The sequence below is a fragment of the Bactrocera oleae genome, chromosome 6 (assembly GCF_042242935.1).
Source record: "Bactrocera oleae isolate idBacOlea1 chromosome 6, idBacOlea1, whole genome shotgun sequence".
Taxonomy (NCBI): Eukaryota; Metazoa; Arthropoda; class Insecta; order Diptera; family Tephritidae; genus Bactrocera; species Bactrocera oleae.
Window position 1 is genome coordinate 7,967,308 of NC_091540.1, and position 12,347 is coordinate 7,979,654.

Below are 12,347 nucleotides of genomic sequence, written 5' to 3' on the forward strand. Positions count from 1 at the left end.
CCTAAATGCGTATTATTTTTGTGTGAAAATGAAATTAAGTCGTTTTATATAGTTATTTGGTCATTTAGTTGCAGTCTTACTCATAAGTTAAATTAAAAAAAGATATTTTTATAGAAACTTTAACACTTTTATGTGTGTGGTGGTTTTGAATAAATGAATTTGCAAAAAAAAAAAAATAAGCTTATAAAATTTGTGTTGATTTCATAGCTGAATTTATATAATGAGATCATAATGAAATCATCTGCCAAAAGTAATTATTTTTCTGTGAGCTGACATGAAATTATTTTATTTTTAAGCAATAGATGCTTATGTACGTAAAAATAATCATAAAGCAATAAAAAAGAAATTTTTTTGAATCTGTTCCGGTTCTTCTGCTTCTATTATAAAAATAAATTGTATTTTTCTGCTTCGGCTTTCCGTATAGCTATAAAAATTTTGCTTAAGCCGACTATAAAATATCTTGGCAGTGCCTTAATCAGTACAAATTTCGCGTGCTCATCGCCGGATAGATTTTTCGATACCACTATATATAAAAATTTCTCGGTCTCATACTGATATCATGGGTGTAAATAGCTGTAAATTTTGCGCGCTTCGCGAAAAGTATCGCATTATGCCATGACTAGCGCGGACAGTGCAAAAAAAAGCACACAACGACCACCATAAATCAGTTTTATGCTTAAAAGCAGAAATTAGAAATACAACCTAGTACCTACTTTAGTCACACATATTTGCCGGCACAAGCAATTAAGTGCTTAGATAAATTATAGGTGGTTCTCACCGAAGAAAGTGAACAATTATCAAAGCGCACATCGCAAACCGCCGACGTTTAATTATTTAATTAAAAACGGATAGAACCGTAACTTGCGGTAACTTCTGCAAGAAATACACACAAAAACCACGCTGGTACTAGCGAGCACATACGCTAACAAAGCGCAAAGCGTTGCTTTAGGTTGAGTAACTAGCAGCGGGACGTCTTAGTTAAGTATTTGAAATGAGAGGCAATTTGACTTTTATGCGACTCATATGAGTATGCTAAATAGCTATTCGCTAACACGCCTTTTAATTTATGTGGAATACTTTTTGTTTTCAAAGTTCTTTAAGACACCTAAGCACGCCATGTTACCTAAGCGCTAAGTGGTTGAGTTTACGAGTAAGAGGGTATTTAGCATTGATATAAGTGGGAACGTTTCAACGGCATATGTTGTAGCTTGTAACATAAGGGCTCTGAAATTGCATACTAAGTTTTCTACACTTGAAGTTACACGACTTGAAAAGTTTTTCTGTTTTTCTATCATTAAAATATTTGATTACTGTATTTTTTATTCAAACGAGAAATAGAACCAAAAAAAAACGTTAACTTTTGGAACTGAACCGAAGTTATAATACCCTTCATAGGGACATTTCTTATAGCATAAAAGGGTATAAAAAAGGTACTAATTCGCGTATATACTGACAGACGGACCTGGCCAAACCGATTCAGCTGGTCACGCTTATCATTTATATATATATTTTATAGGATCTCCGACGTTTACTTCTGTGTGTTACAAACTTCGTGGCAGACATACTAAAAGAGCTAAGCTATTCTTAAAATTTTCGTGACCTTTTCTAAGGAAATAAGGATAAACAATCAAAGCTTAATGTGACTTGAGAAAATTTTAATAGGTCTTTTAATTAGAGTAGAATAAGAAACAGATATACCTGATTATGTTTAACTAGTTTGATCTAACTTTATCAAATTGAAGCTACATAACTTATGACAATTTATACAAAAAAATCGATATGCTATAAATTTCTCTAATAATTTAAGTTACAGGTCCTGATAATATGGACATTAACGTTTAGATGATTCATTTAGTTTTTACTGACATCAAAGTGTATACAGCTAAGATCATAGAAACATAATTAATGCCACCAATTGCATTACGACTATAGAAACATTAAAGAAAACTATAATATAATAATCTTTTACGGCGATTATAAAAGTATATAATTAAAGTAATAAAAATTTTATGAGAATATAAACAAGCACAAAATTAATAACTAAGGAAGTAGATGCTATCTTTAAAAACTCATTACTGGCTTCCGACTATCGCGCTTCTCTTCATAATCAATATTTGTTTTTAAACAATGTTTCAAAGGTAGTGTTAAATAGAGGTGTTGAATGATTGATTGCATACGATTGCATAACATTCTATATAATTTAATTTATTGCACGGGCATTGCTCACTAGCAGAAATTTTTATCTTTAAATCCATCAGTAATTGTATGGAATTTGTATCACCGACTCAAATTACACATAACTTCTATAAATTAAATCTCTTGTAATGATTTACCTAAATGACTGATTAAAGGTACAAGTCATGTAAAGTGAATGAAATATTGACTAACTTAATATGCATGAATGAAAGGTGTGGTATAGGGATTATATAAATACTCTACATATCTTTAACTACATACACTTTATACACACATGTGAAAGTTACAAAATTGAAAGTGGACCACAGCATGGGCGCTGAGGCAGCGTCAAACAAATATTTGAATTCAACAAGCAATCAAGTGACACCCCAAGCGAAAGGTTAGAATAAAAGTACCTATATATTTACAGGGAAAGGTAAATATATGCATTTGTGTAAGCTGAAAGCGATCAAAGACACAGCAGCGGCTGTAAAAAATAAATAAAACACAAGCTGGAAACTAACATAATAACAAAAAAATAGAATACACAAAAAAAACTTTTAACGAAAATCGAGTTTAAGAAAACATGTAACACAAGCCAATCTAAGACAAAAGTCATTATGCCATTAAATGCAATCGAAATAAACCGCCAGTTAGACAAACGATCACTGCTAAGAGCAATCAGTCGTTCGATTTTTTCAATATGGTGTTGGAATTTTTATGTCACTGAACCTGTTTCGTGGCAGCAAAGTGAGACGTTTTTTTTTGGTGTGTTTTTTTTGTACTGTTGGGGCCATATTTAATTCTAATGTTTGTAAAAGCATTAGATGCTGTGGTTGGCTAGTGTAGCTGTCAGTAGCAAATGCAGAGACGGCGGTAGTTGAAGATTGGCTGCTGTAGCAGGTACGGCGAGCGTTTCGACTTTGGAAAGGCTATGCTTTTTTATACTTATATGGTTTTTTTTCATATGTATAGAATTGTTGATTGCTGAAATGCACGCCTGTGCTGGGATGCCCTGCAGTGTTTGTCACAGCGCATATTCGTTGTGGAGATGTAGATTTGGTGGAATTAATTACAAATGCATCAACGCATAAGCGGATAATGCTTCCATGTATACTTTAAGTGTACAAGATTTTTATACACTTTTGTTGGTATATATAAAAACTGACTTAATAATTATTGTTTAAAGATTGTTATAACAAACTGTTCATAATAATTTTCCTCATGTTGTACAAAAGTTATTACTATTCTTGCATGTTAGCCACTATAAGAAGTGAAGAAAATAAATGCATTTTATTATTTTAAAATCAAATGCGCAAGACTTGCATGTTTATACGTGCGACACCGCACGTTCATTAGTGTTGGCAACTCTGGCTGCAGCTCTGACTTATTGAACTCGGTGTAATTTCTATTCATATGGCAACATATTTTCTATACGTAATAAATTAAGCATGAAATTGAAGCAAGAAATCCACCTTTAAGCTTTATGAAGACCGACTGTGATCAAAAAAAAGAAGATAAAAGCGAAATTTTTTTACAAAATGCATAAAAAATATAAATGGAGCACTTTTTCTTTTCTTGATTATGCTTATTGGTTGTGCGTATATTATTATTTCAACATATTTGCTGGCAATTCGTTATACGTTTTTTTTGTTTTCGACAATAGATTTGTAATTATGATCTATTCAATGAATCTTCAAATCAGAAAATGAGAAAAGAATTGTATTGGTTATCAAATATATAATATGCCATAACCCGCCGTGAAATTATTATATATATATAATTATAAACAAGAAAAAAATGGTAACTTCGGTTGCAATGAAGCTTTATTATCTTGTACAGATACAAAAGTTTCCTAATAAAAAATTTTCCATGCAAGCAGTTTGTATGGCAGCTATATGCTATACTGATGTGATCTGAACAATTTCTTCAGAGATTACTTTATTACCTTAGACAATAGCCCATACCCAATTTCGTGAAGTTACCTCGTCAAATAAAAAAGTTTTCCATTTTCCAGCACTTTTTTCCGATTGTACAGCTTGTATGGCAGCTATATGCTATAGTAGTCCGATATCAGCCGTTCCGAGAAAAGGACGTGTGCATAATTTCAGATTGATATCTCAAAAACTGAGGGACTAGTTCGCATATATACAGACAGACGAACGAACATGGCTAAATCGATTCAGCTCGTAACGCTGATTATATATATACATATGTGTATACTTTATAGCGTATCCGATATTTCCTCTTGGGTATTATAAACTTCGTGGCAAAATTAATATACCTTATGGTGGGTATAAACATTATTACGGATGTTGTTGTAGCAAAAACTTGTATGGTTACAGACAGTATACCAGTTTTTATATTACTTTACTTCAATTCGATTGTTGTGATTGCTGTTTTTTCATTTGCAATTGCGCTTAAGAGTTGTTGTAGTAAATTGCGGAAAACTGCGAATATCGCGTAGAAGGTGTAACAGAGGTAATGCCAATATTTATCTACCGTTACAATTAAACTTTGTTGTAATTCAATCTAGCAGCAGGGTTGCATGTAAAAAAGCTGTTCTAATTAGATTGACTTACATTGTAGTCTTAATTTGAATTAACTATAGCGATTTAAGCCAGTAAACGGGAATACAAAATGAAAAGTGCGCTCTCTAAATTTTAATTGAGGTAGCTTGTTAAGTGTCGAAGTGTTCATATACAGGTATTTAAAATACTATATTTCGCAAAATAGTGGCATTTGCACTTTATTTCGTACAAAGATTGGTGGTAAGTTGAAAAAGTTATCGAAATTGTCTATATAGTATAAAACAATTTGATATCTCGTATTTATAATCGATGGAAATATCATTATAACTCTTACACACTATTGCTCTAGACAAAACTGTACGTTTATTAACTGTAATATGAAATTATGTTAATTGAAATAAATCTTCTATAAGTGTTGATTTTCTTTGACTTAGAAGGTGCGCACAGCTCCTTTTGATCATTGTGCGCTCTGTTAGCAGAAAGACTGAAGTCAAAAGAGCATTTATATTTATAAGTAATATTTATTTAAGTTTTAAACTCGCTGAAGTCACAGAAGGCTATCCCAGCTAAGGGCTTATAAAAAATGTATGGAAAATTTGATTAAGCGTCGGCATGCTTGTATTGACTCAAGCACCTATTTTGAAGGCGTTAATAAAAATTAGTATCCAAATACGTGAAAATTTAGTTTTTTTTCTCAGTCCAAGTCAAATTTGATCAGATAGTATATGTAAATATTATATTTAAATTTTCTTTAAAATTTTTTTTCGCTAAAAATTTTTTTGTTACAATATTTTCCGCCAAAAATATGCAAAATATGCTTAAACTACGAAACAGTAAAACTTGTGCAAGCGTGTAAGCATGCGCTCAGCTCCGAATTGCAGTATTACATTATTACAATACAAGAACAACAATATTTTTGGAATAAAACTGCAACAGACTAGTGACTAGGGTAGTTAATTGCTAGCGGCTTTTGAATAGTTGCTTTTATTGTTGTTCAACTAAATAAAAGTGAGCATAAATAACGGCGAAAAGCAAGCATAGCAAAGTTGTCGATGAGAATAATGCTTGCACTATTTTTGCCTGCACGGCTTGAAATCGAAAGTAGCGTGGTTTAGCTCTGTGCACAGCTAGCTAGCTCTTGGTCCATAAATATTTATATACACGTACAAGTCAGAGATTGCACGGCATCAATATATACATACTTATTGATTGTATGTTGCATCGTTGCAGCTGTTGCAAATATTTTTGCGTTTTGTTGTTGGCGCTAAGGCCATTGATTGCCTGCAAGATTATTGCCTGCGCAGCATTTTAATTGAGAATCAAGAATCCGCTTACGTGCAAAAACGAAATTTATGCGCAATTTTTATTAGATTACTACCAATAATTTGTGTTACACTTTCTGAGTTTGCCTTTTTTTGTTGTTGCTACATATAATAGCATGTTGGGGGGCTTATATTAAAACAAATGTACGATTATAAATATCATGGTTATGAAACAGTTTAATTAGAGGCATGGTAGGAATTTAAATTGATTTTTAATGCGGCAAAATCAGAGTTTTATTTTATGGTTTACAGTAGCAAAAGCTGCTATCTTATAAATAAAATTTATTGTAATGTAATTGTCAAACTTTCGATTGTATTTTTGAATTATAAATATCTTGTTAAAAGGTGTCATATGATAGAACCAATATGCTTCAATATATATTAGCTTACCAACATATTTCCTTCCTAATAACCCAAATAAAATATTTCCTCATGGAAATCACCATTACGCATATGAAATTCGACACGTGCATAATTTTCATGTCAAAATTCAGTTATATTTGCAAATTTTAAACACCAACTAAATTACACAGCAATGTTCCGGCATTTTCAAGTCCCCATTCGACAAGTTTTTAATTACGTAAAACCGCAACAACAATTAAAAATATGCGAAAAATGCCAGCAAGTCGTAGACTAAAAAACTAATATAATGATTTTTCAGTTTAGCCGACACAAAACCAGAAAAAGTGCACAAATAAAAAATAACAACAACAACGTCATCCAAACCAACAAAAAGTCTGAAAATGCGCACATTTTCCAACAACAAAAAACTAAAACCAATTATGAATTGTAAAAAGCTTAAAAGTGAAAAGGAAAACCTGCAGTAAAAAAACGCGTGAAAAAGCACCAAAGTTACCTGCGAAATTTGCAGAAATGTTAAATGATTGTCAACTGTATACTTCAAAGTTCATAAACTTTTGTAAAAAATTTGTGGTTGGCGCGCGACTTGCCGGCTAGCAACAGGTCTTCAGTTTTGTTGCCTGTTAGCGTGGCCAGTTGCAGCAATTTAGTAGGAAGGAAGTGCACGTGGGCAATTATTATGTTGCAGTTAAAACTTGGTAATAATACTCAACGCAGAAATGGTGGTTAAAAAAGTGGTCAACAAAATCTTGTTTTTGCATATGCGCATGGAGAAATAACTGTCTACGCCTGCTAGAGCTGTGTACATAACGAGTGGTTGTTGTTACGCTTTGTATGGGTGCTTGCTGGTGATTTTGCGCAGACGCAGCCACTATTGCGTCCAGCGTTCCATTGCAGTGCTTCCTGTTCAGCTGCAAGCGCTGCCTACAAGTGCACTTAAATGGCGTTAAATGGCATATTTTTATGATTGCAAATGTGAGAGTTTGTGTGCTCTTACATATATGCATATGCATACTTGTATAAGTGTAGAGTTGTATATGTATGTATGTATTGAAATATGAGTTTAGTGAAAACCTTTAAAATTTTTTTATGCTTTTGACATTAAGGCTAAATAAAGTGATTTTCAATGGTTACATTTTGAGAGGTGAAAGTTAGCTTGACTCACATTACGAATTTAATACTTAGCGCATATGTAGTATACGAGCTTTCTTCAAAAAATATAGCGAATTTTGTATTTCTTATGAAAGTATTTATTTATAAAGGAGCAGCAATCGCCTGAAAAGATAAAAACTGCTAGATATAATGCACCTACGCTATTAGCTAAGTAGATATCGGTGAAGATGCGATACACGCAGCCAGCGAATACCAAAATTCGCAATACTTTTTGAACAAACCTCGTATTGGGTCAAAAACAACATATTAATGGTGCCGCAGATACATTATTCCTAAGACCCGGCCCCTGTGACTTTTTTGTTCTTTAACGATTGAGAAGATAAAAACTGTATCGAAGGAGGAGCTGAACAAGTTCACAAAAAATTACTTTTTTAAGTACTTTGAGGATTGGACAAAATGCTGGCATAAGTGCATTACTGCCTAACAGTATTGTTTCGTTTAAAAGTTCTTTGTAAATAATATTTGACTTAATTTGTCAAAAATATAAAAAAGTTAAAAAATGTTATTAAAAACACAAAAAAAAAAATGTAAAAGAATTAAAAAAATAATAAAAAGATAAGGACAAATTTTGAAAAATGAAAATATTTAGTTTTTCCATGAAATCAAATTCTCTAATAAAATTTAATATATCAGACTATAAAATTTTTGTAATATAACTCAATTAATTCTACTGAAATTCATACTTTTTCGTAATATTTAATTTTTGATATAATTAATTTATTGAAGAATGGCTACTGTTAAATTTGTAAAAAAAAATAATTTTTGTGCTTTCCCTATTTATTATTTTGATCATAATTATACAATCTACATAATAAATAAAATAATTAAGCGAATGCTTTAGCAAGAAAAATATTATAGATTTAATTCAAAAGTTATTTTTTAATTACGAGAGATTTATATAATTCCGAAAACTACAAAGAAAAGAATAAATAAAAGAAAAAGTAATTAAAGTTTTATTTATAAAATTTTAAAAATTTATATTTAATTAAAAAAAAACTATTACTACAATTATTTGCTTAATGAATTTTATATTTTTCATTGTTTAACATTTTTATGGAACTGCTTTTAATAAGAAATGATGGAAGTGAATGTGTATGTATATAAATATTTTTTTCAAAAGTGTTTTTTTTAATTTTTAAAAATTTTTAATATTATATTCTATTACAATATTCATAATTTGCGAATCATTTCAGGACAGAAAAATCTCTATGAGTGCAAATATTTATTATTACTTAATTTTTTAACTAAAATTATTAAGCAGTAATTTATAATTTTGGTATTTTTGTAAAAATTTGTATATATATATATATTTTCTTTTTATTAAAATACATTTTTAAATTTCTTAATAAACTTTTAATATTACAAAATTCATAATTTCCGAAGCCTTTCAGGTGTAAAATTCCTTATTAGTACACTGGTTTTCTATTATATTTTTAAATTAAAATTAATGAGCAGTAATTTATAATTTCATAATTTCATTATTTTTGTAATAATTTGACCATATCACCTCTTTCATTGTTTGACCATGAAAAAAGCAGCGATATATCGAAAAAAACAAAAAATCATTAAAAATCTGCCATAACTAATATATGTAAATGATATGTACAGACATAGCATTTATAGAAACACAAAAACTCTTTTATTAAATGATTTCTTTAGCCTGCAGGTATTACATTTACTCCATATTTCCTTTTTTCGTTCATTTTTCGCGGATACTGTTTTTCAATTTTATTTTGGTGTATTGGCGTTGACCTTAAGCCGTAACAGAAAAGGTTTATGTAAATGTATGTATGGGTATAAATACAAATAATAAATAATAAATGAAATTAAAAATAATAAAAAATTTAAAAAAAATTTGCTAAGGTGTGCATATTGCTTTCTATTTTCAAACATTATTCACACAAAGGAATACAAGTATGTACTACGTGTAAGTATATATTGCCTATAAAAGAAAATGTTTGCCAATATGAAACTCATACAAAGAAATGAATTGCTGGAGGTTTTGCAATAAAAAAATAATTATAATTAAAAATACTATAATTTTTTACCATATATACGAGTAAGTATATTCACTATATTTTTTTTAAATTTGTTTATTCAAATACTTTTATGCATTACCCTTTTGGTTGTTTGCCTATCCATCCAGTCGTTTAATAAAATCTATCGATAAATATCGATACCTGTATGACTAAGTACCTTTTGCTGCTGGCCCTAATACCCTTGTAAGTGCATTAGCGCAGCCATAAAAATAAAGCAAATGAAATTTTAATAGAAAAAGTAAGTGCATAAGCAAGCTTAGCTATTGTTAAAAGTTGGAAAAAAGAATACCCCATAATTTCTGTGAAGGCAAAAATGCAAAAATCCTGAAAGCATTTAGTTTAACATTATAAAAAGAGGAAAACAAAGGAAAAAAGAAATAAAAATTGCAATAAATTAGATTCAATATAATACTCAGCGAAAATAATCAAAAATTTAAAAGTTTAGTTTGAATGGAAATTTGAAATAGCCTTGCGTTACAAGTGTTGGCATTAAGCGACGAAAATTGTATGGAATATATTTTTACTTATTTTTTTAAGAGATTTTATGTAAATATGGCTTTGGAGATGAATGAGCGAAAGTTGAAAGACTAATCGACAGGCTAGAAAATGCACTTATAATATTTTTAGAAAAAAAGTTGCAAACAATTATTGCTAAATATGCGTCTATGTATGTTTATAAATATTGTTGTTAATTTCTGTTCAATAATATAAATATTCTTAAACTAGCGAAAAGTAAAATAAGAGGCTCAACTCTCTCATGCTCATTGCGAATTAATCCAAACTGATTAGCTAAATTGTTAAAAAATAACTTTCTTTCTGAAACATTTTTTTGTTGCCGCAACTTTGTTGCTGAGCTCACAGTTCAATAAACTGATCGTATAATTAAATTTTTGTTGGCATACCAGGACTCAATTTGCATGCGCCTACTGGTGATTTTGCATTTTGTTGTTGTTGTTGTTGGCATTTTTGTTGCTACTACCAACATTAATGACTGTAATTGCTTACTATACGCTGCCTAATTAACACAGTTGGCCAATGATGTTTAACTTGACCAGGTACGGCTTTGTTGCCACTAAAAAATGTGTATGCAAATATGTGTGTGCGGCTATACATGTATGCGTGCACACAATCGATGAAATATTTGGTCAATTATTTCGCTCCAAATACCTAGCTATTTTGCATGGACAGCTAATATGCAAGTGCTTAATGGAAAGTGAGTGATGGATGGTTGACTATTGGCTGGACATTGGTATTCGGAAAGTGCACTGAGAAGCGAAAAAAATTGTAATAATTTTAGATGAAAAATATGTAAATGTATATAAAATGTACTAATATTAAATTTTTGTAAAAATGTAAGCTTAACTATTTTTTTACACATATACACTATATACATTTATTTATATAATAACTAATAACAATCAAGATAAATTTCTCTGTATACCCTTTATGCTATTAGAAATGCCCCAATGAAGAGTATTATAGTTTCAGTATAAGAGAAGTTTATTTATTTCTTAATTACCCTCAAACATTTTTAATTTTTTTAGTACATGTTGCGTGTTGTAAATTAAATTTTAACATAGCTTTGCTTTGCAAATGTTACGCTCAATTGCTTTTGTTTGCCTGTGCAAAAGTGTATAGCGCAAATTGCTTAGATACATGGCCAATATTTTCTTTGCTAGTGAGATAATTAGCTTTGCGATTATAGTGATTGAAAATACTAAAACTGTGGTATGGGAAATATTTTTCTCACTCAATTATTGCGAAGTATACACGTGGTTGGGAGGAATATTCACGAAGAAAGCAAAAGTATTTATGACATACAAGTATGTAGTTGAAAATTATACGATTCAGGGAGAAATATTTATTTTAGTATTATTTTAACAATAAAATCATAAAAAGAATGTTTTTAAAAATTAAACTTACAAAACTAAAACTTAACAATATTTGAAAATTTTGTTCAGGTGCTCTTATATTATTGGAAGACTGGGCGCGCCAAATTATTGGTGAGTTTTTACTTTAAATTTTAACTTAAAATTTATAAAATATCAAAGTTGTTAGGCAAAGCAAAAATTTTAATTAATTTATAATTATTTGTAGTATCTTATTTCACAAAATAATTATTTTAATTAATTTATAATTTTTTGTATTATATATTTTTTTTTACTTGAATTAATTTGTTTAGTTAATTAAAAATTAAAAAAAAAACTAAAAAGTTAAATCATAACCACTGCGGGATTTTAGCTGCACTTAAGGATGAGAAGGTCAGTGTCTGATTTAAGGCGTCTTACACAAGATGCAAAAATCGAAAATTACAAAAATGCCATAAAAAGAAATTATTATTTTTCCTTACTTTCACTACCAATTTGCCATGAAAATTATTTGCATCATTAACAGCTAACGAAAGCATATAGCACATACACACCTTCAACAGCGGTATGTCCATGCCACAAGCATGCTTTCATCTCAGGCACTGCCGACTACGGTAGCCAAGCAGCAACATACCTAACTACAAATGTGGCAGCAACGCAACAAAGTTAACAGCAGAGTTCACTGATGTTTTTTTTTTGTTTATTTTTCTTTCTTTTTTGCATTGGTCGTTTGGTCGTGCTGCTGCATTTAACGTTGATAAAGACGTGAGTGAGTACGCAAACAACGCGAAGCGACCCATGCGCGCAGCAGATAGTGAAAATTGGTTAGATCGCACAGATACAAAATAAAGGAGTTTCATAAAAAGTTAAAATTGCAAA

The 12,347-nt window shown here is 30.2% G+C and overlaps 1 protein-coding gene across 1 annotated transcript in view; it reads left to right on the forward strand.

Annotated features, from left to right (window-relative positions):
- IRSp53 (Insulin receptor substrate 53 kDa) overlaps positions 1–12,347 on the forward strand; it is a 61,575-nt gene that overhangs the window by 3,200 nt on the left and 46,028 nt on the right.